Genomic DNA, 12,866 nt, shown 5'->3' on the forward strand with positions numbered 1-12,866 from the left:
GTTCAACTTTATTAGTCATCAGGGAAATGCAAATTACAATTATAATGCAAAACTACTACATACTCACCAGATTGCTAAAGTTGTCCGTGCTGTCAAGCATGTGGAACAACTGGACGCCTCATACACTGCTGGTAGATATGTAATTTGGTACAAACATTTTGGAAAACTGTGAACCAACAGTTCCACAACTAGGTTTAATTCTATCAGAAATGCACATATATGCCCACCAGTAGATATGCAGTAAAATTATCATAAAAGCAATCTTTATAAAAGTCCTAAACTGGAAACATTCCAAATGTTCATCAACAGTAAAATGAATAAATTGTGGCATATTTATACAATGCACTACATGCAACAATGCCAATGAACAAAATCCCCCTGTTTGATATTCAGTATAGATGAATTTCAAACATAATGTTGAGTGAATGCAACCAGACACAAAAGAGTAAATACTGTGTGAGACTACTTATATATTATACATTTCAATAAAATGTAAACTAATCTTTGATGCTAGAATTGGGATAGTGGTTGCCTTGGGGGAAGGAGTAATTTGGGAAGCAGCACGAGGGAGCTTTGGGGGTACCAATACTTTTTTCCCCTCTCAATCCAGGAATTAGTTACATGGTCATTTTAAAAAAAAATTCCTCAAGCTATACATTTATGATTTGTGCACCTTTATATATGTATTATATGTCAATAAAAGTTTAAAAGCTATAGGAATTTTTAAAAGCTCTTGGAGGAAGCTAAAGGAAAAATCTTAATTAAGAATCAAACTGCCTAAATTGCCTAAGATGTGATGAGGTTTTCATTTAATAGATGCATTGATTCAGTGACCTGTCCATCCCATTATCATCTGGCCTTTCTGAACCTACCTTGGTGACCCTTGCACAGGTGACTTAATCTTCTTAAGAAGCAGTTTCTTTAAATATAGATTTTACTTCCATATTTAAAGCAACTGTGCTGAACAAAAGAGATGGATTAATTGATGCTTTAAAATCCTATAAAAATGCTAAATCCCAGCAAATGAAATCTACATCTTAAACAATCAATTTTCACAAGAGAATGTATAAGCTTAGGGAGAAACAGGCTGGCAAATTCATCTGGTGTTCTGTATAAATACAATTTTAAAATACCTCCAGTTTTTTTATGCTATGCCATCTGCTGAATGGCTCTTGGAATGGAATTTTAATCTCTAATTGCAAATGCAGGGATTAAAAAGGTTACATTCAAAATGTGCTGGGAGACCAACTAACAATTCAGAAAGAAAAAAAAAGTCTCTATCTGTGGGTTTTGCTGGCAGAGATGTTTTCTGGAAGTGATAACCTGGCACCGGGTCTTTCACGGTCAGAAGTGGAAAAGGAAAATAACCTACTCTGATTGGGTCTGAACTCTCTGGACCTTGTATAAATTCCAGCTGCTTTTGACTGTGAAATTCGAGCAACAACAGACAACTTTACTTTTTCAATCTTAGAAATTAGAGTATTATTTCCCCGTCATTTAAAAAATTAAAACAAAAATAATCTGCCATACTTTTTGCCTAGGGGGCACCCAGCATAGATATAGTTCAATGAAGACATTGAAAAAGAACCAAAATATCATAAAAATTTATAAACAAATGACAAATTGATACCCATGCTTCTAAATTGGTTAGAAATGTATGAAATGGTTTCATCTTAATTTTTGGTTTTAATATGTTTGATATATAGATATAGGTATCAGTTCTCCTCTCCTCTGAACTTTCTTTCTTACTATTCTTTCACCAGACCTTCTGCTTCTAACTACATGGTATGTTAAAATGTTGTACCCTTCCCTGTGCCTTTGTATATACTGTATCTCTTACTTGGACTGGCAATTCAAATCATTTTCTGTGATGACTTTGACAAGGTGGAGGGTCATTATGGAATAAGATTGTGTACACTTCTGAACTCTGTGCCACAGAAACCTGAACTTGATTTTATTGTTCTTCAGTTGTTTTATATGTATATATTTGGTCTATTCAACTCCAGATCAGAGACTATGACTTCTTATTTTATGTTCCCTAACGTAAGAGAGATTATAGGAAACTTATAAAATAAAGGCACTTTTAAAAAAATCAGCAAAATGGCCACTTAAAAATTACAATGGATAATCCTTTATAATAGAAAGAATTATTCTTATAGTATAATACATTTTCATTCTCTCATGTTTCACATGAAGCAAATAGTCACCCTATAATGAACTTTGTCATCTAAGGGACTATCTCCTAATATTTACTTTCCTTGCTTCCTTCTCCTCTAACATGATCCCAAATATCCAAAGTAATTAACATTAGATGTAGTAAAAGAGTTCTAATGGGAAAATATCACATTTCAAGTGATATCGAAGTTCAAGCTAGAACAGCTGTGGTGAATATTGTCTCTCAATATTGGCTTTAGTAAGGACAAGCTACTGAAACTTAAAGTTTCTTCTTGGCAAGGAGAATGAAGGGGAAAATGAGCCTCCAAAACATGTACAGTGTAAACATTCCTTTAATAAGTCATTAGCAACTCAGAATAGGGACAGACAGTGGAAAAACCAAGGACTGAACACTACATTCTTGATGATTTGATCTTTAATTTCACCCATCTACAAGAGTGGACTCCCCTTGGAGAATATTACCTCACTTTGAAATCTAAATATTACTTTAAACTATCTGAAGAATTCTCCTATAAATTTAATTTGAGGCAAGGAAAACAATGTGAAAAAGAAGCCATGAACTCAAGCATGGTATGTTCCATTGCTTTCTTACGTAACTTTGTTAAAAAGATAAAAAGGTAAAAACCTTTCCCAAATCTGTAACCTCACCCCCTAAGGCTTTCAGTCTCTCCCCCTCCCAACCTTCATAATTTTGCTATCATTCATTTTTTGAAAGAGAATAAACAAAACAGCCTTTCCAAATTCTACAGTCTCTAATCCAATAAAACGGTGACAGAGATCTCACTTGAATTTTAGTAAAAGCATCATCATTTCTACAAAATAAAACAAGTCTTAATAATCATCTAGAACATCTGTTTGGACAAGAGACACTTCTCAGCCCTCTTAGATCCTGAACTTCCGTCTTGCCTGCCTCCAGCAAGGTCCCGTGTTCTGCATTTTGTTCTAGCATTTCCTCAGCAGGCATTTGTTATAGGAATATGTTGCTCTCCTTTTCCAGATCAATATTCTTTCATAGAACCACATTTTTTTTCTTGGAAAACAAATATACCCTGGAAAGGTCACCATATTTTTTTTCCAGATGAATAAACTGCACAGTTTGATGTAGCACTAAATTAACAAAATAATTTCTGCTTCCTAAAATACCTTTTGATGTCCTACTGTCTCAAGTTTATACACCAATTCATGAGCATATAAACCTGAATGTGAGCAAGGTCAAAGGGTAAATGGTGAGGAGTGTACATACAGAACCTCAATTTTTAAAAATTCATTTTAATAGATTTAGGGGGTACAAGATTTTTTGTTACATGGATGAATTTTACAGTGGCAAAGTCAGAGCTTTTAGTGTTCCCCATCACCTAAATAGCACACGTTATCCCCAATAGGTAATTTTTCATCACTCCTCTGTCCCCTTCCCCCTCTGAGTCTCCAAAGTCTATTGCACCACTCTGTATGATCATGTGTACCCATCGTTTAGCCCCCACTTATAAGTGAGAACATGCAGTATTTGTCCATTCCTGAGGTACTTCACTTAGGATAATGGCTTCCACTTCCATCCAGGTTGCTGCAAAAGGCATTATTTCATTCCTTTTGATAGCTGAGTAGTACTCCATGGTGTATTTATACACCACATTTTCTTTATCCAATCATCAGTTGATGGGCACTTAGGTTGATTCTGTATCTTTACAATTGTGAATTGTGCAGCAATAAACATTCAGGTACAGGTGACTTTTTATAAAATGACTTCTTTTCCTGTGGGTAGATACTTAGTAATGGGATTGCTGATAAAATGGTAGGTCTGATTTTAGTTCTTTGAGGAATCTCCATATTGTTTTCTATAGAATTGATAGAATTGATGTGCCAGGCAGAAATGAAGGGAAAATGTGAATGGTGGAGTCAGGGACCATGGAATATTAAAAGACCATGTTGAAAGACTGGAGCTCACACAGTGCTTTTCAGGGGTGTCTGGTCATCATTAATAGGTGACTAAAATGTTTAAGAAAGTTTGATAAAGGATGAAGATTAAGAGTTGGAAGAAGATTCACTGACATACAGAGTTTTCAAATCTGCTACATCAATGTGACCTGCCAGCTCTCAAGTCACCTGCTGTTCTTTGTATAGGAATGAGATCTGTATCTTCTTCAAAGCTCTATGATGGTCTTGTTCACACCCAAATATGTGGATATACACGTGCACACACACACACATTCCTGGATATTTGAGAGTCCTTATAACTTGAATTGATAAGTGGTGAGAATGAATTTAATGAATGCTGAACTTATAATTGTTGCTGGTGTTTCTGTGGTATGTTTCAAACAAGGGACAGAATTTCTTCCTTAAACCTCTTCATTGAAAAATCTCTGGAAAGCTTGAGAGGGAGTGTTCACTTTGGTGTCTGAGCATATTTGATTCTATAAGTTTTCTCCCTCTCAGAAGGAAACTTTCCCACTGTCAGAATGGCTGGCATATGCCTTTCAGCTGTCACTAGGAATCAGGAGAAATGTGCCTGAATTTCATCTGACTTTACTGGCATCCTTGTTGATAGACATGAAAAGGGCTGGGAAGAACATCCTAATCTCTGGTTATGCAAATATCTGCATTTCTATATTTCTCTAAAGCAAACTTCACAACAGATAATGGAGCTCATTTCTAGCACTTCAGTGATTCTTCTGACGGATAAATTTGAGACCTTCTATTTTCTAAAGCCCACTTTGAGAAGCAAATGTAGTTTGCAAGTGGAAAATATAACTCAAACATAGTCTAAGATTGGTAAAAACACATTTGGTAGTAGTCGGGTGTGAGAAGAACCAACCCTAAGCATATTCACAGAATGAAATGACTTCTCCAGTACATATGGAAAGCAATATTTTAAAATCCTCCCACCTCTTTCCTTTATTGAATCCCTCTCACAGTGTTGGGCTCTGGCTAGACACTGGGTATGGAAAGGTGAGTACGATTCTCTCTTTGCCCTCATATCACTCATGGCTTCGATGACTGCTTAATGTTTTGTCTCTTGTTCTGAAAGATACCGGCAGAATAGGAACAAGAATGCAATTGAAGAAGAAAAAGACTCTAGGTTGAAGTTTTGTTTGTTTGTTTGTTTCTTTGTTTGTATGTCTGTTTTCATTGCTTCAGCTGCTATATAGGCAGCTGGGAATAAAACATGAAAATCACAACAATTGGCAGGTTTACCAATTGCCGTGGTTGGCCAGGTCTTCAGTGCTAAAACTGGAGAAGTCTTCTGCAAACCTAGACTTTTTTTTTTTTTTTTTCCTGAGAAGGAGCCATTTTGAAGTGTTTAAGTCTTTAAATGTCTTATTTTAAGGGGAATATTTGATATGCTGTTGTGTAGTGACTTCCTTTGGCAGAATATAGAGATGGGTGGTCTGTAGAGAGTAACATTTCTTTTCAGTAGTATAGCTAACTATACTAGTCATGATCAGCAGTAAGTCCTATGGACAATTCCGAGTAGGGAAGTTATTATAGTCGAGTAAGAAACAAGGCATAGAATAGAAAAGAACCTTCTAGGGATTACCCTGTCTTCTTGAGCTTTTCAAAATTGGTACTTATTGCAATCATTTATAAATGTAGATTCTAGAGGCTATTCCCAAATTAATGAATTAGATTCTTTGGAACTAAAGTCTATACATCTTCAGTTTTCATAAGCAATACTCACTAACATTGAGAGATAGCTGCTTTATCCTTCTTTTTTGTTGTTGTTGTTCAAATAAATCATGCAATTCAGCTCCAGGTCTATAGTTTTCATCCTCTGTGCATTGTTAGAGCTCTTTTACATAATAGCAGATTCAGTGGAGAGGCAAGTTTAAAGGGATTAAAAGACTCAAAACATTACATTGTAACTTTGGATGATATATTCATCATTTCTTTTTGTCTAACTCTTAATTTAAACATGCTCAGGAACCATTCTCTTTTGTTGTTATTTGTTATTTTGCATTAGAGGAGAACTCTTTACTTCCCCTATATCTCTCTCTCATGCATAATAATAAAACAAAGCCCTCTTGTATTTCAGTAAATATGAGCTCCTTTTGTTGGTATTGTTTTTTTTTTTTTCTTTTTCTTTTCTTTTTTGGCTCACCTAACTTTAAGTAAAGTGACATTTTACTTCTTATGTATCCCTTAAAAAATGTACTCCAGTCTCTACTGTCAAAGAAACATTCACAATTATCTAACAATATGAATATTCAGTTGTAGAAAGTGTAAACTTTATACCTGTATAAAGATTTGACAAAGCAAATATAAAATTTACACATGAATTAAATTTGGCACAGAGGTTGAAAATCACTGCATTAACTGTCAGGAGGAAAGCACCAGAAAATACTTGCCCCTTAAAAGTGAATGAAACAGTTATATAATGTTTTAGGCCACAGCACTTAGGTGTGCAAGGAAATATAATTTATCTTCCCATAATTGAACATAGTTTGTATCTTAATTGCCCGCTGGCAGTAAACCTAATCTTACATTTTGTAGCACACACATATTTTAATGGTCTCAAAATATCATGCTTACTGAACTGATTTGTTGTAAATATGATGGAGATTTTGCTCTGTTTTATTCTACTCTGCATGTTTACAGTTCATTGTTTTAGATATTGTTATACCTTCAATGAAGTTAATACTTAAAGACCCAAATGCCGATAACTAATGAATTTCTCAATAGCTTATGAGTTTCTACTTCTGATTCTAATGTTATCTATGATAGTATCTATGATTATATATTATATATGCAATATATTTTTCCATATATATTGTTCTAACAAATTATGGCTGATGAATTTACTATGGCTTGTGCCAATGATTCTCATAGCATGGTTCCCAGAGCAGCAGTATCAGTGTTACCTAAGAAATTGTTATAAATAAAAATTCTTGGCACTCATCTCAAACCTACTGAATCAGAAACTTGGGTGGAGCTAAAATTTGAGAGTTTTGGGCTTAACCATTTTGTACAATTGTAATGTGATGGTCTCAGCAACTCATCATAAGTGTGTTCTCTTTTGAGAGATCCAGTGTAGAAGAAATAGAGAAAAAATGACCAAGAACATCTTTTTATTTGCATAGGAAAAATACAGTAGTTTTCCTTTTGTCCTGAATGCTATAAATATTTTCTGAAATTTGTAATTGTTGTAGGTACCATGGGCCCATCTAAGAGAAACTGTGCCTACTATAACTTAACTTTGAATGACAAATATAAGAAAGTTTTAATTTGAATCACAAGCACTGCAACTTATAAATGTTTTTTTTCCCAGTGAGACATTTTGGGGTTCAAATTAGCTTAGGGGACAAGATAAGATAAATTGTTGTTTTAAAATATGCTAGTGAAGTCTTCTTTTAGACAGTGATAAGGTGCGATACCATCAGCATGCAGTGAACAGACCCAGATAAATGATTTACCATTTCCAAAAAGGTGAGGGTATAGGGAATACTGGCTTGTGGGAGAGTGACCTTGAATTCTATCTCTTATTTTCAAAGGGATTTCTGTTTTCCATTCTATTTGACAACTGTGAGCTGCACCTCAGTGAACTCTTTAAAAAGAATATCAATAAAGATGCTTTGCTTTGCATCTATAAGCCACACAGAGCTGCTGTTCTGTTATCTCTCACCTTCCAACTCTTCTAACTAAGCTTGGCATCAGCAACAAAACTAAAGCAGCTGATACAAACCAAAGAAGCAATTAAATGGAAAGGTTGTTTTTCCTCATCCCCTTATAGGATTAAATATTTTAGACATTGTGAAAATAATATCTTGGGTGCCGAGGTAAAGCAAGACGCTTCCCAGCAATACTCTGCTCCAAATCCTTAACTGACACTCACAAACTCAAAGATTCATGGAATTTTTGAAAGCACATAGTATTTCCCCCTTCTCCACAGGAGATATGTTCTAAGTTCCCCAGTGAATACCCGAAACTACGGATAGTATGAATCCTATATATACTATGTTTTTTCCTATGCACACATACCTGTTATAAAGTTTAATTTATAATATAGGCAAAGTAAGAGATTAACAACCATAAGCAATAATAAAACAGAACAACCATAACAACATGCCAGCATCACTACTCTTGTGTTCTTGGGCTACCATTGACTGTAATTAGGGTTACTTGAACACAAAACACTCTGATACCATCACAGTCAATCTGATCACCAAGATGGCATCAAAGTAACTAATGGGCAGAGAGTGCCAACAGCATGGTCATGCTGGATGGAGGGAGGATTCATGTTCTGGACAAGACAGAGCAGAAAGGGGCAAAATTTCAACATGCTATGCAGAATAATGTGCAATTTAAAACTTATGATTTATTTCTGAAATTTTCCATTTGATATTTTTGGGCCACAGTTGACCACAGGCAACTGAAATCACAGAAAGTAACATGGCAGATAAGGAGTAACTACTGTAATGAGAGTAAAATGATGTCTCCTTCCCTCCCCATCTTGGAAATAGAGGGTTAGATGGTTATTTACTATATATATATATATATATGTATCTATACATAAAATACATTTAAAAATCAGAAATCTAAAGAAGTATAAGATTTAATATGCTCGTTTATTGCTCTGCTTGACAATGGTATGACAATATGAGCAATGATATTGCTATTCACACAAAATAATATATATGTTTTTCACACAATTTTATGTGAAGGAAGAATTCTCTACAAAGTTTAGATTATTTGCTCTAAGCAAACTTGTTAAGTTGGAATAATTATCCCATTTATGGTTAATTACACTCAATCACAGAGAAGTTCAGCAAGTTGATCAAAGTTTACAATCATCAATTGGTCGGTTTCAAGATTCAAATTTAGTTCTTCTTGACTCCAAATCTCATGCTCTCCACTCTACTATATCATACTTGGATTCTTGTTATTTACAGAAGGTGTCTCCCAAAGGCTTATGCCATCTTCTCCTTTTCCTTCCTCTTTGGTGAAGCTAATGTCATATCTATCCAGAGAATCATACTGAGATTTTGGTGGAGGTTACAGTGTACTGTGGCTTCAAATATTAAATCACATAGGAAATTTCAGCTAACATTTATTAGAAACCAAGTACATATTTGCATTGTGCATAGTTTATTAGCTTTTAGAGCATGTGTGTTAGTCCATTTGGAATACTATAATAAAATCTCATAGACTGGGTAACTTATAAACAACAAAAAATTATTTCTTACATCTCTGGAGGCTGGGAAGTTCAAGATCTGCCACTAGCAGATTTTGTGTCTAGTGAAGGTCTACTTTCTCATAGGCAGCCTTCTCACTGTAATTTAACATAGTAGAAGGAACAAAAGGATCTCTCTTGGGCCTCTTTTATAAAAACACTAATTCCATGAGGGCTGCACTTCCATGACCTAATCACTTCCCAACGGCCCTACCTCCTAATACCATAATGTTGTGGGGGAAGATTTCAACATATGAATTTTTGGGGGGATGTAAACATTCAGACTATTGTGAGATGTAGTACAATTTTTTCCCTTGAGATGATATGAAAAGAGAAATAATATTTAGAGACATGTCTGCATATCTCCCTCTTTTCCTCATATGGTCTCAGGACCTGAGAACTAAAGTACTTTTACTGAGCTCTATATATTTTGTTAATTTAAAACCATACTTCTGTGAGAGTCAGGTGTCCAGAGCATCTGGGATTCATATGTGAAAAGTGAATGTTGAATATTTATTTAACACTAATGACCCCTCCTCAGGACTTCCTTTGTGAGATGCGGCTTCTTTGGCTTCATTCTATCATACTCCATCATTTTTGCAACTTAAAATCATCCAAGTGACATTGAATATAAGAAACCTGATGATTTATATTATTGTTCCTTACTCTCTCTATCAGAATTATTGAGTTTTGGAATATATCTGTAGTCTTTCTTTTCCTGTGACTACCACCTGTTATATAACAGTTATTTTTTATGGACCGCAGGCTCCATATTTCTTATTGACCGCAGGTCTAATTTACTTTTAATTTCACCAATCCTGTAATTTATTCCATACAAACTGTATATAGCAACTTCATATTTATAAGTTTGTGTTCAAAATAGTAATAATGCAAATAAAATGCATGGCAATTCAATATTTATAAATTATTATTAAACGTAATAACACCCAAGTTCATACCCTAGAGGAAATTAAAGAAAAGTGTGTGGATATGTTTGTGTGTGTGTGTGTCTAAAAACAGTGGTACCAATACATCATAAATCACATTTAACATTTATTGCATTTATTTTTAAATATAAATCATTACAAAGGTGGGTGAAAGGGGGCATTTTCATGAAACTGGGGTCTTCATGCTCTCTTTCTCTCTCTCTGGTTCCTACAAATCACTTTTCATCTGTAGTTATAACCTAACTCATGGTATCAAAGTCTCCTCCACAATAACTAAATTAATTATGATATCATGAATACAGAATTTTGACTAGAGGTAGAAAATAATTGAAAATAGGGAAAGTAATGAATAAATACCAAAATTCTGATACTATAATCATATAAATATAATCTGGAGAAAAAGAAAAAATAAAATGATCACAAACTAATTAAATTTACTTTTAAGTTGTTCATTAAAGCTCAGATGATATAGATAACCATAAATTATCTCTTGTTTTCCAGTGTAGAAAACATGCTGATTTGGCTGCTATTCATTCATCCACCTTCCACTAACTGTATCTCAATTCTCCTCTGAGCTACCCACCATCTCCAGACCCTTTTTCCAAAGGATTCAAGCGGAGGTGGCTGTTCCTTCATAGCAGTGCACTCCAAAAGGCAGAGAGCCCTGCAGAGATTGAGCATGAGGGGGTCATATGGCCTGGGCCTTAGCTAACCAACATCTTGTTCCTCGGACAATAGTGATTGGATCTGAGGTGGGCACATGGCCTATTCAGAATCATTCAGAACCATTGATACAATGAGACCTTTCTCAAAATCCTGGAAAAACATCTCTCATTCTTCCCCCCTGGAGTTGTGGTTTAAAAGAAAAGACCTGGATTTGATATAGTTATCATAGAGAGACAAAAGAAGAGCTGTCTAAGAACAAAACTAACACACAGAAGACAGCAGAGCCAGATCAGAAAAATGTCATTGTAACATCAATCTATATCTGAAGTGAACTCTACTACTCTGATCTTTCCATTCACAAGAGCCAATCATAAATTCTTTTTTGGCATAAGATCATTTGATTTGGGCTTTCTGTCATCTGTAGCTGAGATCCAATATGCTCTGCCAATATGAAGAGGGAATATAAAGGGTTAGCAACTCTTAAAGATTTTCCCTGTGGGTAAGAGACTAGATTATCATCAGAGATGAGTGATAACTTTACAACATACCAGCAAATCCTGGACCTATGACAATGCAGACATTACTGGTGGAAGAAATGGGAAAATTCTGTCACACACAAAGGCATATCTGTAATAAAAAAAGTAGCAGATCAAGAACTGCCTTTACTTTTCATGTTGCTATAGACACAAGGATAGCTAAAATAGTTGCTCATCTGAGTGTTGGCACACTACATAATCCAATTTTCTGTCTAAAATTTCTGTTACAGGTGTACCTCATTTTATTGCACTTTACCTTATTGTACTTTGTGGATATTGCATTTTATGCAAATTGAAGATTTGTGGCAACCCTGAAATCAAGCAAGTTTATTGATGCTATTATTCTCACAGCATGTGCTCACTTGGTATCTGTGTCATATTTTAATAATTATTATAATATTTCAGCATTTATTATCTTTATATGTATTGTAGTGATCTGTGATCAGTGATCTTAGATGTTACTATCATAATTTCTTTGGGGCACACAAACCACAATTGTTTTGTATGTTCTCACTGCTCCACAGACCAGAAGTTCCTGGTCACTTTTCTTCTCCCTGGCCTCCCTTAAGACACAAAAATTTTAAAATTAGTCCAATTAATAAATATACAATGGCCTGGAAGTGTTCAAGTGAAAGGAAGTGTTGCACATTTCTCACTTTAAATTAAAAGCTAGTAAAAGTTCAGATTAGTGAGGAAGTCATGTCAAAAGCTGGACAGACCGAAAGCTAGGCCTCTTGTACTAGTTAGGTTGTGCGTACAAGAAGTTTTTGAAGGAAATTAAAAGTGCTATTATATAGTGCACAAACAAATAATAAGAAATTAAAACAACCTTATTACTGATGTGGAGAAAGTTTTAGTGGTCTGGATGGAAGACCAAACCAGTAACAACATTCCCTTTGGCCAAAGCCCAATCCCTAATTCTCTTCCATTCTATGAAGGCTAAGAGAGATGAGGAAACTACAGAAGAAAAGTTGGAGGCTAATGCCAGTAGAGGTTGGTTCATGAAGTTTAAGGAAAGAAGCCATCTATCTCCATAACATAAAAGTGCTAGCTGAAGCAGCAAGTGCTTATGTAGAAGGTGTGGCATGTTATCCAGACCTAGCTCAGATCATTGATGAAGGTGACTACACAAAACAGTAGATTTTCAATGTGGCTAAAACAGCCTTATGTTGGAAGAAAAATGCCTTCTAGAACTTTTATAGCTGCAGAAGAGAAGTCAATGCTTGGCTTCAAAGCTTCAAAGGACAGGCTGGCTCTCTTGTGAGGGGCTAATGCAGCTGGTGACTTTAAGGTGAAGCCAGTGTTCATTTACCATTCTGAAAATCCTAGGACCCTTAAGAAGTATATTAAATCTATTCTGCCTATGCTTTATAAATGGAA

This window comes from Microcebus murinus, chromosome 21 (genome assembly GCF_040939455.1).
Source record: "Microcebus murinus isolate Inina chromosome 21, M.murinus_Inina_mat1.0, whole genome shotgun sequence".
NCBI lineage: Eukaryota > Metazoa > Chordata > Mammalia > Primates > Cheirogaleidae > Microcebus > Microcebus murinus.